Source organism: Neodiprion virginianus, chromosome 5 (assembly GCF_021901495.1).
Source record: "Neodiprion virginianus isolate iyNeoVirg1 chromosome 5, iyNeoVirg1.1, whole genome shotgun sequence".
Taxonomy (NCBI): domain Eukaryota; kingdom Metazoa; phylum Arthropoda; class Insecta; order Hymenoptera; family Diprionidae; genus Neodiprion; species Neodiprion virginianus.
Genome location: NC_060881.1, coordinates 32,551,698 through 32,568,498, shown reverse-complemented (window position 1 = coordinate 32,568,498; position 16,801 = coordinate 32,551,698). Strand labels below are relative to the sequence as shown.

The 16,801-nt window shown below is 40.5% G+C and overlaps 1 protein-coding gene across 3 annotated transcripts in view; it reads left to right on the top strand.

Moving 5' to 3' along the window:
• Window positions 1–16,801, top strand: part of LOC124305111 (forkhead box protein P1) — a 212,223-nt gene that overhangs the window by 46,944 nt on the left and 148,478 nt on the right. Inside the window, exon 2 of one of the 3 annotated variants that reach the window (XM_046764174.1) lies at window positions 7,907–7,949. The exons of the other annotated variants lie outside the window; for them this stretch is intronic. The gene's annotated coding sequence lies outside the window, so the exon portion shown is untranslated. The remainder of the gene's footprint in view (window positions 1–7,906; window positions 7,950–16,801) is intronic. 3 annotated transcript variants of the gene reach the window in all.

Genomic DNA, 16,801 nt, shown 5'->3' with positions numbered 1-16,801 from the left:
AACTCCGCGATCATCTCAATAAAGGTCGAGTGAAAAATCTGAAACTGATTAGAACTTGGTAGCGGAATAAAAAAGTTTTAGAAGAAAAATTGAAGAAAAGAAAAAAAAAAAAAAGAAAAGGAATTAATACAATATTTGTCACTTGAATATATAAACTGGGAAACATATAATATTACTTATTAAGTAATGAAGAGAAAAAGAAGTATAGGTTTGTCGGTTAAAAACTGAACTTTAAAGTAAAAGAAAGATGGCAATCTGTCATGACCATTATTTCGTGATAACATTCTGTATGTTTAAAATTTTTTCATCAAGCTTCGTCCGAAATTTTTTAAAACTCCGCTTTTTTGGATTCTGGTGGTTAAAAAACGTGAAGATTAGTTGAAATTGGAAAAAGTTATTTTCGAGAGAAACCAATACTACAAATACATTTCTGATACAATCACCAAAGGTGATGAGAAGTAAGAAGCGAAGAAAAAGAGTAAAGAATTCCTTACAGGGTGCGGAATCCGGGTGAAAAAAAAGAAAAGTTGTATGAAGCCGCGTTGTTATTGCGCTTTAACGGGGTGTTTTCACTCTCTGCGTACAAGGTTCATACGTTGTCTGGCTAATAAAAGAAACATGAGACCCTGTTGATGTGGGGGCATTGAGTCATTCGCCCTTTAAGCCTTCCCTCCCTTCAAAGTATAACACGGGACGGGACGCGAGAGTTATCATTGTTTTCTGTCACACAAGCTGCATCCTACCATCCCACCAGTCCACTCGGCCAAAGGGTAAAAGGAGCCTGTACCTTTTCAAAAGGACACACAAACACGCACGTACACATCGTATACACACCCCATCATCCCCCCACCCCCCGTCAATAAAGTATGAGGTCAAATTGAAGAATTATCACACCTTGGACGCCTTCAGGGGTCTGCAAGAACCCGACTTCGATGAAGGATGGGTTCAAAGAGAAGATGCTGAAAGAAATTTCAACCCAAACGTACATGGGTTAGTTTTCATTTTGAGATTCGTGGAGATACTAACTTCGTAACTGACGAGTAACACATAAGCCATGAAAAATATACCTACTATGAAAAAGATCTAGAAGCACGGTGTATCAACAACTATTTGGAACTTGTTAGCCACTTTAACAACTTACTGACTGCGGTGGCGTTAATGCTTTCTGATAAATTAGCGTCACACGCAAATTTGTACAAATATTAATATCGACATTTGTTTATGATTATTGAGTTCTGAAAACCAACTGGTTAACAGGCCACCACTGTACTACTCCAGCAAATTTGACTGGAATAACATTCTCTGACTTTACATTCGCTTGAAAAGAAGTAAACGAGATGAAACAGATTTTGGGGAACATGAATTTATACCATTAAAATGAAAGAAGTACAAACCAACAGTGGTAAAGGACTAATCGTCACCATCACAGGTTTAAAAAAGTTACGTTCTCGGATGATCCAAGCATCTGCATTACGTCGAAAAGACGATTGATGAAAGAATGAACTCTTGGTACTCTGGGGGGTGGTGTTTTAACCCCGTCAATTCTTCGGCCAAAAGTAATCGAAGTTTGCTGACGTCTGGGGAGGGCGTAGTTCGAGGTATTCGTGCATGGCCTGGTGAAAATTACTCCAAACAAGGAGGTCCGGGTGTGGGGGCAGGTGGCTGATAGGTGTGTACACGGGTGTCTGACCCCTAGCGCTTCGCCCTGAAGGTAGGTGGTGGAGGAGCTGAGCATAGTGGAGGCATGCTGTGCACCTAGAGCTTCGAGCCAGAAATCACAGCCACTGGAAAGTCGGGCGCGTCTCTCCGCGTAATAGTTCATTCACACGCGAACCGTTTCGAACCGTTACCTCTGGGCTTCTCTCTTATATGCAGGTGCATCGCCAACTTTGAATCCGAATTCGACCGACCAGCTCTAACCATCAAAGTGCGAGACGATCGCAGCCTGGCAAATGCTGCCTGCTAACTTCACTTCCAGACTCAATTTTTTCCCCAGATTGTAGAACTTGTAGAGTTCGGATGTTTTCTGTTTTCTTTTTAAATCTTCACTTGAGGTGATAGGTGAACTTTCGTTACACACTGCGGTGTCATTTCATCATCGGGGTTTGATTGCAATTTTCGCTCAGGACATCATTCAGCAGATTATGTATCTTTTCGACTGTACATCAAATGGAACAATAAGTTTATTCTTTAAGTCAAACATGCACGAGGTTATCAAGCTGTACGTTTTTTTTCAACTAAGAAGGGGGGGGGGGATATACATTTAGGGAGGTTGACGATTTGTATGCTGATTACCCGAATAATCATGGAAGCTTCTACTTCATCATTCATTTACTAGAAAAATTTGTAAATACATGTCAATTCATATTTAGCGAGATTCATCCTTCAGTCGTCGGATGATGAAATAAACGATATAAAATTGAGTGACCGAAGGAGAAAATAGTTTCCCTACGAGAATCGAATGTATACGTATGTAAGGTATATTATCGAGCAAAGACTCTACAGAGCCTCGGAACGTCGGACACGGTACCGGTCGATGAATAATGGATAGGTTTCTCGCTGTAAATGTATTTATAGCGTATCTCAAACGACCTGTTTATCTATCCCTTCGTAGCTAGTAGAATTTTCACCACTTAATACACCGTCGATATCCATTTGTCGATACATCCTCAATGTTCGATTTAATATATCCCTTCTCCGGATCACCGCATATTTCATTGTCTATTTCCCTTTTCATTGCGGCATGTACCCTAAAGACGATGAAAGGATCAAAAATCTGTGAATTATCTCTATTTGTGTCTGAATAATGTAAAAGGGAATCTTTAAAACCAGGGTTGGGTTAGGTTAGGTTGTACAATCTGTTGAGCTTTTACGAATGACGGAGTATATTCATCGCACGCATCGAGAACGTGGTAAACTTCAATATTACTTGGAGCATATAGACTGGTATATACCGATGGTACTATAGCTTGTAGTACTATAGTCAACATCAACGGTCGCACATTTATAAATATAAGTCAACTGTTTGTATAATGCAAACAGACATTTCAGTCGATCTACTTTTAACTCTTGCGACTTGTCACATCGATAGGCATAGGTGGGTAGATATGCACGGTAAAGAGCTGGTACCTTATATACTGGACTACAGACGTCGAGGATGTGATCTGTTCAAAAATATACGTGACTCATTTGCTATACTGTACACGCGTGTAAATTCTATTCTTTACTCACTACTTTCAGAGTCGTTTACTCTTGACTACGTCTGCTTATTTCACCAGCAATGTAATGATCCATAGTACAAATTCCAGCCAAGTCGATCACTTGAAGCTGCATGTCCGAAAAGAGATCAAGGAAAAAGAAAACATGCAGGTCTAACAGTCCAAAAAAAGAACAAAGAAGAAGTTATTCAAACCTCTTTTGAAAATAGAAAATCAAGAAAAGTCCCAGAAATTTAATCTCGGGTTCCATATAACAGACATCATGTTTGTGCCAATTTGTTGTAGGGCGTGTAAAGTACCACGTTTCATAAACGAAAGGGGGAGGATAGGGGGAGAGACACTATGCAGGTTGTTCCAACGCCTTTACTTCCGCACTTTTGTCCCTGGATGATTTACCTCGTTGTCCTCATTTCGTGAAGCTTTTATGGATTGTTGTTTGGGGACGGGTCACTGCATGAGCTGGGAAGAATTGACGTGTCGTCGTCTCTATGTTGGTGGGCTAGAAAAAGTTGCGGAAAATCAACCAAACCGGAATTCACACGACGGACACTGGGTCCAGATACATACGTCCAACCATTCTTGCAAGCCCCAACCAACACACCCCCAAACCAAGATATTTTGATATCGGACTTTACACCCCATTAGCTTCAGTCGACGATTATTTTCGAAACTGCGGCCGGACAATACCTAGCCACGATACTGACCGTTGAACTCCCCTCTTTCGCTCTCTCTCTCTCACACGCACACACTTATTTCAGCTTTTTTCTGTCACTTTTTACTATGGCCGTCTCACTTTTTCACTCTTTCCATTGTATCCGTTCGTATAATGCAACGTATTGTGTGTATATAAAGTAGAAGGTAAAAAGCGAACCAGATCGGTGCTGAAGATGTGGTTGTGGAAAAACTGAAGCTTCGTACTGGACTCCATTAATTTTTTCATTCTTTGTTTATTAAATAGGGCTAATGCCGCGCTGATGTTGAAGAACGTGTCATTGCCTTAACCTTTATTTTGCATGAATTGGGAAGTGAAGAAAAATGAAAAAAATGGCCGAAAAAGTGTACAATATACGTGGTATAGTCTTTAGTCCTTGGACTCTTGTAGACGACGATAAGGAGGACACTTCAAGTGCCAGATAACAAGATCCCTGAGGAGATTTTTACCAGATATAAACGTGTGCAGTAAAGCCAAAACTCTGTATATACATACCGTGTGAAAGTATTTTGACAGCAGTACCAGAAACTGTTTCACGTGTCGTCTGCACTGCAGACTACTGAACGAGCTGGTTAAAGTAAAGTATTTTTTTTTCTTCCTGCCGTTTTCTCCACTAAACCTTCAACCCATTTACGTCCGTCATACCAATGTCCAATTACCTCTCTGTGAATGCTTGACAAGGTAAAATTTTCGTTACATCACTATTAGAGGTGAGGCGCGAAATGATGGTGATGGAGAAATTGAGCTTCGAAAGGCTCGAAGGCATCACTTCGTGTCATCAATTTTTTTGCGTGATTTCAAAAGTGCAAACTGAACTTTGAATTCCTGCAGTATGCCCCACTCATCAGTAAATCCATGCATACTGGTTTCGTAAGCTTTGTACAGTGTATATCATAAACTTCCCTTGCACCCTTGGGCATCTGGCGAGTTAAGTTGTATGGTGGTAGGAAGGGACTTGTTCTTGAGATTACCAGGGTTGTACATTATTACCAACCCTTTGGCCTTGAAATCTGAACATTGTTGTACACGTCAACTGTAGTCGGTTACTCGGTTCGCGTCTATCCTTGTTAATATAGGTACCTGAGAGAAGCCGAAGAGCCAAACACTGCATTACACCAGAATACCCTTACCGTCTAGACCTCGCTCCAACTCTGAACCCACCCCCCATACTTCGGGGTCGAGAGTTTGCGACCTCGCGTGATTAATTTCCACCCAGTCAACAGATTTCAGGACGTTGTATTGATGGTTTCACAAATAGCTCTGCACAATTTTATTGTACACTTCGTTGCATCAGGCAAATTTTTTCGCAGCTGTAAATGGACGAGGTCTTTTTGAGGATATCATGTTCAAAACATGTTCAATCAACGTGTGATTTTTCCAATGGTTGAAAGGAGCGAATCTCACTACTGGTAGTTTACTAAATCCGAGTAAACTCTTCGTGCCGTTGCAGCAGTGGTATAAAATTATGCCGGGGTAAGCTGGGCCAGGTTAAGGGGTTCGGTTTTGGCCTGATACCTTGAGGGTAGAAACTGGGAATTGAACCCTTGCCTCCGAGTGTAATACCAAAGTGAAAGGGTAGTAATTGTATACGCGGAGTAGTAGAATGGCAAGATAAACAGAACTATGTAAGATTGGCCCCCATTAATATACATATCTTCTCTTGGCCGACTCTCGGCTGGTCCAAACTCAGCCAGCTTTACTCCCGAAGAAGGTCTGGGTATGTGTGTACACACGTTGTAGTAGGCATCGTCTTTAGCCAGGCCTCGCCTAGGTATAGGCCCGAATATATCCTGCAGCGAGGCAGTAAGGAAGGTGGGTACACAATGGATATTGAGGCAGTAATTCAACGGTGATTGTTAGCGAGACCCAATCTATGAATTCCGCTGGCACATACAACCAAATTTCAAGATGTATGTATAACGCGGCTGCTTCTTCTCTAATGTTTGCACTATCCATAGCTGGGATCCCTGCAGCCTATATAACTTGCTGACCTAAGATGGCATCAATTACCCTGTACACAATGATGCTATTATCCAAGGCCAGGTGATTGAATAATCCCCTCGTAAAACGACCAGTGTTTCATTAAATTGAGCTATGGTCATTCTTTTCTTTACATCTTTACTTTAATTGTATGCGTACATCTTACGAGAACCATTCAAGATCATTGAATCCTTTTCGATATCGACATCCATCGTACCTCCTTTTACCGGAAATTCTAACGAATTTCCTGAACATAGCAATTTGCGGTAAGCAAACCAACGTCGCCTTGGTTCTCAAGGAAACCTGTATTACTCATTTATATTTCCTTTGCCGATAATCCAGACATTCCAAGCCATCGTTTTCGTCGTTCCTATTCGTAGTCGCGGTCGTTGTTCAATAGTCGAGTTGCCTCGGAGGTCGGATAGGAGTTGTTTTTGCGAGCTTGACAATGGGTAGTAGTGAACTGTCGTGACAATAATTTAAGTTACTCTATGTGTCGAATACGAGGTTCGCGAACACACACACACACACATACACACGCTCACACAAACCGGTAGCCATGTGTGAACCTACTTTTACTTTGTAGTTTATCGAGTACAACGAGCGAGCGAGAAGCGGGCTTGCAGAGGGGGGATGATGATGAGTAGGAGAAGAAGAAAGAGTAGGAGGGAATAGCAATTATAATAGCAATTATCTTATTTCTATTTCTCTCCGCTTTGCCCGATCATTGTGTGTATACGACAATAGAGAGGACTGAAATCCGAGACAGCGTTTGTACCCACCGACCCCGACGTCTGCAGGAGACGCGAAACGACGCGGACGCAGGCTTACACAGACCGCCTAAACCTTGGCAGCTTTCCTCGATTCGCCCTCGGTATCACAGTCACAATTTTCCAATTACGAGATTATCAGTCTTGCTGCACTGCAGCCGAACCTCCACCCTCCGTTAATGCAGTCAAATTTTTCCGAACCTCTCAGCTGGCACTTCTCTCGCCATCCAAGGTACTCCTTTATTGGAAATGAAAAAAAAAAAAAATGATCACATATTTTTAAGCGTCAAACTTTGAAAAAGGGTTAGAGCTGTCAGAGATTTGCTGATGTAGAGATTAGGAATGTTTTGCTCGTACTTTGATATAGTCAAAAGCTGATGACATTGTCAAATCATGGATGAATTCCAATAAGTACTTTGTCGATTATCAAAGACCCATAGTAACTGATCATAACCAATTCTAATATAGTCACAGTACTTCCAATATCATTTTTGAGCGTCACTGTAAGTTGCTTACACATTGTGAACGCAAATATTCAATTCTCAATTTCATATAATTTCTTAAGAATCATGGTAATGACTCGAAGCAATTCGCTATTGTGGAACATTAAGGGTTGACAGACGACGTAGTAAAAATTTTTGGGATCGGTTCAGCACAAGCATGTCGTCCACTATACGAGCATGTACTCCAGTATAACGGTAGTACCTACTGTAGTCTTACCACAAAAACACCCTCGAATTCGTCGACAATGCATCGAAATTGCATGAAGCAATCGATACGGCGGAGTATCATCGGAAGTTGGCGGTGGTAGAGTATATCGCAAGTATGAGTATACGTATCGAGTGATGGAGATACACACGAGAGTGTGATGAGAGGATACGGGCACACGTTTGCTGTGCCAGTTGTGCCCTCATTGTTTTCGCTCTCTGATGAGGCTGGTGTTGCTGCTGATAAAATGACGAGGGGTGCAGGGTGCAGGAGGAGAGAATCGAGGAGGACGACTGCTGCTGCACCAGCCGGACTAAACAATACACCCTTACACCCCGTTTATATACATGTACACACATATATATATACATATATCTATATATATATACGTACTCTCAATCCAATCCGAACGCAATTTATATTCACCTCATTTTGTTCTCACGTCTGTCTTCCACCCGACAAAGCCTTCGGGTTTTTATGACTTTAGTTTTGATCCGTTGAATCATTTTCTGTTTCAGGTAAGTCTCTCAGGGACCTTTCCAGCAGCCTGATTTCAAAATTGTGAGTAACTTACAACCGTTTATTTGCTTCGAAAACACTACAAGGATATCCATTAGGGTGTTGCACGAAGAAATTATTCGCGAATTTTCATCGTGGCAATCACTGAAAAGTTTGTTTGGGTTGGAAGAAAGATTATCGACAAAGATGAGCGTGGTACGTTACATTTAATGTGGCGCTTAAGATGGCCATCTTTCTGCCAACCCAAACAAACTTTTCAGTGATTGCCATATGGAAATTTGCGAATAATTTTTTCGTGCAACATCCTAATATCCGTACACCAACAGAATTCTCGAATGCAATTTTCACTGCAACGATCGTTGAACTAGAATCTATAGCACGATGCGGTGGAATGTTCGAAGGGTTTCTTGGCTTCGTGTAAAACTTTGTTTCGCATTACGGTACAGAAGCATAACTGGGCTTATCCTTTGACTCTTGCGGTACAAGTGTATAGCTATGATAGACGCGCAAGTATATCCGCGTGCATAAATCTGTGTACAAAATGAAGGATGGAATTTTGAGAGCAGTTGTTACAAACAGCACTTACCTTTTAGGGTCTTCTGCGTACCCATGTATATTGTATATAGACACGCGGCTAACCTTAAAGACACCCTCAGCCCTGCATGCGGATACCCATCCGACTACATCTCGCAGAAAACAAATTCTTCCTGAATCCATTTACAACAAAACTTTTCAAAGTTATACGTACGTGCTTACACCGTAGTTTTACGATCACATATTCTTATTCTCCACGCGCGTCGTTTCTCTCCGAGTTTCGAAGACTGTAGTCAACGTGTATTTTGACATGTCGCAGAAGGTCCGCGGCATGAAGGACCGAAGGAGAATTAATCATTTTTTCGTCTCTTCGTTTTTCAAAACTTTGGAGACTTTTCGTGAAGCAAATGAAGACATTGAATAAAGCGCGAGTTTGCTGTCATCCATTCTTTTCGTATGGAAATTTTATTCATATAGGAAATAAAAATATGTAACAAACAAGAGAAAGGGAAATAGATATAGGAGGAGAGAAACGGTTTTCAATTAAAGTTAATTACCTATAATCGAAGTGTTCCTCGTATCTTTTGCACCAAGTGCATCACCTGCGCCTGGGGTGAAAACGGTTCTATACACCATTGGTTCTAGTGGCCGGTAGGCAACCGACTGTATTATTTTCCCTACACTCGTTGCAGTGGCTGAAATTTATATACAATATACTTGACTCGTTTGGTAATACCGAAAAGGGGGTTTACAATTTTCCATCGCCTCAGTAGCCGCGCTGTGGAAACCTGCGGTGTTCGTTGGTGTTGGTTATGGTAACGGGAATACTACCCCATTGTATACGACCGGACCAAGAAATATTAGCATTCTACTAATTAAAGTGTAACCTGCAGTGCTGCAATCGCAGGATCCATGGTATTCCGCGGTATACCCGAGCATGTTCTCGAACATATCCAACCCCCGCGTTATTAAATGATACAGACACTCGACTACACTATTCCATTATTGAAACGGTTACTGCACCTTGCGAAACTGAATATTCTCCCCCAATACGGTGACCAATACACGCTAGATTGTCAAATGTGAAAACATTTTTTCACTTTCTTGATGCGAACTGAACCCTCGGAGAACACGCGGGATCTGTCAGATTGTACCATTATTTTACTCGAGTTTTTTGGAGAATATGAAAAATTTAAAAGATGACCACTTTTTGCATGAAAAAAAAGAAAAAAAATTCCACATCTCCGAAGAAGCAATCTACGGGGTTGATACCACAATTTTTTTAGGAATATTTAAGAATTTTTTCAAGTTTATGGGACGAGTAGTTTTGAAATGGTAGACCATGAAAAAAACACAGGGTCTCAGAGTCCTGGCTAAGTTGACGATCTGTTGCGATAATGCGCCATTTGACTTTTATTGTATAACAGAGCGTTAATTTTCATCCCTCAACTTACCGCCCTTTTTTCACCTTTTTTTTTTTCACCCTGCTCTCATCGGGGGATCTCTTAAGTCGAGTCAATTATTCTTCTCGCCGAGAGGCTTCTTTTCCTTCGTCGTGATGTATTTTTATATCAGGTGGGAAATAGCCGCCCTCTTTTCGCGCAACAATCCACTCTCTTAACCGCTTAACAAAAGTGGCTTCCCCAGGAACGTGAGAAAAACCTGAGGAAAATAGCGGGGATTCTTTCCACCACCACCACCCCCCTCTTCTTAACCTGAACCCTCACACCCCGGAACCTCTTCTTCGCCGTTTTTACTGGGGTGAGAGGGGACTCGACTCGACGCGGCGTGGCGTCGTGCCGTTAAACGACTCCGTTGTTGTGTATTTGTATCCTACCCTGAGGAGGGTTGAATGTGAGACGATTCAGAGGCCGGAAAACCGTAAGGGAAAGCCTCGAGCCGCTTGCGAGACAAGGGGAAAAGTTTCATCCCCATTGCACAGTTTATTTTTTTTTAATCAATTTCCGACTTCTTCAACTCAGTAGTATATGAAAATAATTCGAATTTCCCGGGCCGTCAGGATGCCGAACATGACTCGGGAGGCGGATTCGTTATTCCAAAATTTTTATTATTTTTTGCCCCTTTTACAACGCAGTTCTCAGCCATCCCTACTCGTCTGGTTCCTTCATCCCGAGGGTTGGCTTACCGGCGATAACCAGGTTAATAGAGGGAATTTGTATGTATCGTTATACTTACACGTCAAGGATTAAGATCCGATTTTATGAATATTTTCCCCTCTATTTTCAATATAGCATAAGAGCCTCACTATCCGTCGTGATTGTATATTCGCACTAGGGAACGTTGGTTTTGGTTACAGATCTCAGAAGTCTCACAATGTATACCAATTTTCCCAACCCAACTTCACCTTCATTGTCAATTATTTCAGTGATCGTGGATATCTTGGTAAGTTTTTTCCGACAAAAGGTTTTTTACTTTAGAAACGGCATTTTAATATTTTGAAAAATTTTTCTTGAAACTTAACGGATTTGAAAAAAACTGCAGACCTGTGTTTGTGGGAGTGATAAATCTGTCTGTGGTTTGGCAGTGTTTATTGTTGTATTACAGTTTAATAAACAGTATTTATTCAAAATCTTTTGTTTACACACGATATATCTGTGTTTAAGATAACACGAAACTAACCAACGATTCTTTCAAAAAGGTCACGATCACAGAGTGTCAAAAATATCTAGATGTTTGACTTAGAAGTACAAAATATATCATGTTAGTTCTATAACGTGCCACTAGAGTTTTCAAACAAGATAGTCGTTGTATCTAACAAAATCTACATTGAAATTTTTATCAAATACATCATATTTACGTTGGTATGGAGTGAACGTGTAGACGTAATTTCGTTTTTTGGCGAAGGCAGTGTTGGGGTTGGAGGTTCAGGCGAAAATAACACGGAGGACTTTGGTTGTTGGACAATGAGAATAGTGGCTCTGGAGCAGCGTTGCCACGCCATAAATTGATTTGGAAAAGCGTTTCTGAAAAAAGGTCGTTGGAAGTGGGCAACGGTCGAGCTTTACATCTAGAGAGAGACAGAGAGAGAAAGAGAGAGAGAGAGAGAGAGAGATGTGAACAGTGCAGAGCTTTTGAGCTTACTGACAAAAATTACGTCCCGTTCCTCCCCTCCGCCGCCCCGCCAAAATGCAGGATTGTATTTATGTTGGGTATAATTACACTTGACCCATGCGCAGCTTTTTGTAACGTCTACTGTTATAACTACCCTCTCCAACTTCACCCTACCTACAACCTACCCTCGTCGAGGATCCGCACACGACTTGCTGAATAGAGAAATATAATTCTTGCAAGCTAATAATTACGATCCCCTAATTATTCGCCTCACTTGACTACCTTGCTATTACCAGTGTTCTGTACAAGGGATACCAAAAATCACCATCCGACAAGATATTTATTATCCTCCTTGCCTTTACACCCCTTCAAATATTCGCCAGCTTAGCGCTAAGCTCGTTCTTGTTACTCCGATAACTGTGACAAAATGTATTGTCACAGATGAAACCATAACCGATGGTAAATTCTTTCCACGAAAATCCACGACGAAAGTATTTTGGAAGAAAATCGAAGAACCAATTGTTTTCAAGTTACGGAATATCGAAATCAGAAACTGTAGTTCAGCTAAATCTCTCTCTCTCTCTCTCTCTCTGCGAGTCACGTGTCGACTCACTGATTCGTCAATCTTAGAAAGTCAACTGTAGCTCGAAAATGTTTCTACTCTTGAAGTTTTATTGAAAGAACTTTAAGAACTTTCGCTTTACTTTTCTTCAAGGGATACGCTTTCCAAAGTTCGAACGTCCTCGTGTTTGATTAGGCAGAAGAAAAAAAAAAAAAAAACATCCGTTTTATTCTCTCTGCCGCGAAAAATTTTATTAACATTTTGCGAAGCTGCACGAAAAATTAAACAAAATCAAGGGTGCAGGCCACGTTGCACGTGATGAAATTCTTCGCAGTGCACAAAGCATTCGAAACAAAGAGGGTGAAATTTTTTTATTTTCACGTTTTTTTCTTCTCTAGTCAAACATCGTATCATACACGTGTATTATTCTCCCTTTTGTCTCCATTTGCTCGCCCACCATCGGCGGCGCTTCTAGAAAAAGCTGAAAGTGTTACAGGGTGAATGATTATACGTATATCGCATGCACCGTGGAACGGAGAAAAGGCCAACGGGGATTTTTTCAGAGACAGGGTCTTTGACACCGGGAGGGTGTGAAAATGGTCAGGAATCGCGGTGCCGCATCAGCCGAGATCGGTAGTCAAGACGAACAAGGGACGTGGTGGGGGGAGGGGGGTTAAAAATATGGGGTTGCATCACGGGGCCAAATAATGCCATCGATATAACCGGCTCCGTTTCCTAATAGAAACCGATTTGTCAAAGAGCTTTTACATTTCACCACATGGATTTCGCACCCGATAACCAACGTCCGACTACGCCGCGTCTTATCCCACGGGACCCGCGACCCTTATTCCCGCCAACTCGAACCCATCTTCTTTCTTCTCTTTTTCTCTATTTTCCCGTTTTACCCTCCCTTTCTCTCTTTTGCCCTCTCATTGCGGCGGCTAGAAACTTCGAGTTCCAGATAAAAATCTTATAAAATGTCCCCCGAAGTGACAAATATTGCTACTGCTGGATGATTTTGGATTTTTACATCCCTCCTCGATCGTTTGCGTCGCGATTTTCTTTCGCTATTTTTTTTTTTTCGTCCTCACTTACTCTCATTTTACTTGAGAATTACGGTAAACCCCAACTGAATATCGTACCGGGATATTTTTGTACATCTATTTTATCCTATTTGTCGTTTTTTTCTCAGTTTTTTGGCAATTGAACTGTGCGAAAAATACAAAAGTGCCGGTGTAAAGTTCTCACGATTTTTCCATCCCTCAATTATTTTTGTCATTTTCGCATTTTCGGTATGCCAATTTTATTTATCTATTACATCACATCTCGACGAAAATAGGGTATGGAAAAATGTATCACTACGTTTCATGGTTCAGGGTCCTAAGTTCAAGTATATATGTAAATTGTCAAAAATCTGAATAGGAGACAAAAAAAAAATAAAAAATTATCAGTTCACATCCGGCACGCGTATGTTATTGGTTCCGAAAAAGTGGAGTATATGCGTCGAAGGAGGGTTGTGGACTGAAAAAAAAAAAAAAACACGCGCACACAACGAAGCATAGAAGAAGGGGTGGAAATAAAAAAAAGAAGATCGTCTGCGTTTGTGAATCTAGATAGAAAATGGGAGGTTGGTATGTAGGTAGGTACGTAGGTAGGTAGGGAGGGAGGGAGGGACACGTGACACGGATCACCTACGTCGTTGCGGTTTTTTCGCGACAGCGGCGGAGTGGAGGGAGGAAAACATAGGTATATAATAGCTGCGGAGAGACGCGAAGGCCAGACTGTGCAGACAGATGGACGGACAGAGGAGTGTCGGTGTCGTTCGTTCCCCTGCCTGCAGGAGGAGTCGCCGGGGCCGCCCGGCGTGGAAAAGGAATGAAAATAATAATACTTGCCTGCCCGTGGGCCATAGGTGTCAGAATCCGGTCCCCGAAAGACGAAAGACAGCTGCTGCTGCTGCTGTTGCTGCGTCGCGTCGTACAGCGTTGCACGTGTACCAACCTCTACGCGTATAATGTGTTTCTTTTTCTTTCGCTTTTTGTATTTTTTTTTTTTTCCTTTTTTTTTCTTCAATTTTACCCCTTTCTACCACCTCCTAGTCATCGCAGTCGTCGTACGTATGTAAGAGGGCATATTATACCTTCTCTCACGTACGTTGGGATGCCTGGGTCGAATAATCATCCCCCCTCCCTACCCCGTAACGTCGTATCTTTTCTCTGGTGATAATTATTTTTATGATTTTTTTTTTTTTTTAACGAATTTTCAGAAAAATTGGGACATTTCGTTGAATTTTGTATAAAAAAAAACAACAAAATTGTAAACATGCGTAGTTTCTCGTAAAAATTTGTATTTAGATAATACAATTTTGTAACGAAGATTAACAATTTTTTACGAAAAATTATGCATATTTACAATATTTAGGTGTACTAAATAATACGAAATGTTTTAATTCCTGTTAAAATTCGTAGTAGTAGAAATTTCGTCGTTTCTTGAGATTCGGGGGTGGGTTTGTTTTCGGGCGTTATGCTTATTTAGGATTTTACATCTGTAATGTGCAGTTGCATAACGAGTCTTGAACAGACGGATAAGGAACGACGGAATTTCGTTGAGATACGGAAGGATGACGAAACAAACGCTGCGCTCCGAAGACTTTTGAAGATTTCGTTGAACTGAGTTTGTCCGTTTTGAGAGTTTTTTCTCATTCCTCAGTAAGTAAATATTCTGAAAGAATCAACAATACTGTGAACAACGTAAAACTTAACCTAACTTAACCCTTTCGGTCACAGAAGTGGCACCCTTTGTTTTATTTTGTTTTTTTTGGTAATTTTTTTATATCCCATACAAAATCCCGAGTTTTTTTTTTCTTTTTCAGTTGAAAAAAAAGAACTCAAACTTTGGAATGATTACGATTTTTTATCATATTTTAGGATTTTTTATAATTGGACTTGAGTGCCAAAAAAAAAGAACCGTATTGAGCGACTAAAAGGGTTGACCTAACCTAATCTCGTCACTTGGAATAGATGAAGAGAATAATTACCTTATACTCACAACTTGCTAATGAAGAAAAGCACAGGTATTAAATATGCTAAATTCGAGTGATCCGAATAACAGTAAATCGAAGAAAAAGCTTGAAGTATTTTTCTTTCCAGTTATCTCGTTCGTCGTTTGTCTACCATTTTAAAAATCATTCGTCCCGTTCCACCGTTCCTGCATCTATCGCAATACCGACTCGCAGTTAAAATCACTCGACTGCATACATGGTCCACGGTTGCGTGTGTTGAGCTTTATTTCTGCCCATCCATTCCATCGTGCTTGGAATTTGTTTGTATTCCGTACTCTACACTCTATATTAGATTTTTATTTCTCCTGTCGCATGTCGGGTTAATTTTCTGCGACTCGCGGATGTTACATTCGTGTAACGTGAATCGGATATTTCGAATAGAAAGAGCTGTCGTCTACAATGGAATAACCGCGTATAGGTTAGGTTAGGTAGATATAAAAAAACGAGTTAGCTTGAGCCGGTTGATGTATGGGAAGAGCCGCGGCTCGCAGACTATCTCTCGGACAATAATTAACCAATAAATAATGAAAGTTTATTATTATACAATCAACAATTTATCGAATTTCTTTTCAATGGATTCTCCCATCCTGCAGCACCTTTCATCTCGTGCAATCTCTGCCTGCAACTACGCGCATTTTCATCGTTCACCAGTCGTTCGTCCATTGTTAAACTCGACGACGACGAAGACTGACCGTTGGATGAAATCGAGCTTTGTTATAAATTTGTCTCTTGTTTTATGTTTCGGTTTGTTATTGTTTTTTAACCTATCTTTATTTTTTTTTCTAATTTTCACCATCCATTTGCGGTTCAGTTCTCTGCGTGTTTCTCTTTTCTTTTTACTTTACCATTCTATTCCAGGTATTCGGATTATTCGTCACGTCTTTATTTAATTTATTCCACTTCATTCATTAACCGCACCGCCATTTATGTCCATCGATCAAATTCATTTTCACGTATGTAAATAACGTAAAGATTCATTCGTACGATCAAACTTCGTTTATACAGCGACGAAGAATCTACCGCATGTAACGAACTTCTACTTATTGTTCTTCTTGTTTTTTTGTTTTTTCTACTCTTCTTTCCTCATTTCGTTAAACCTTTGTTTGCCTCGCGAAGAATTTATTAACACCTCTTTTCGATCGTTGTTTCAATCACGATTTCTACTATATATTACCATTGTACAGGCAATTCATCTGTTTTGAAATTGTCTGCGATACAATCGAAAATTATTATGTGTATGGTATCCGAAAAGTAGCGTGAGTCACGTCCGTTACACATCATACATCTGTAAACGTATTTTTATTTTTAATTTTATTGTACACATGCCGGAGAGTGATCGGCATGTATATACAGATATATGTATATATATATATATATATATATATATGTGTGTGTATACAATTTACGTGTATACTTTCATTACCAATTGTTTTCTCGACGGTAAAACGTATTTATATACATACATGTACCGCATATGTATACTTTGGCGAATGAAATGCTCACCGAATGACGTAGAGATCGATTTATTATTGCGGTCTGCGCTGTATCTTTTGTTTGTTGTAGTTTTTGTTTGGTTATTTATTTTTTTTTTTATTTGTTGCCGTCGTAGCCTTGTTTCGAGCTTTATTGTTTTGTTATTTGTTTTCTTCGTCGGTTGTTTTTTTT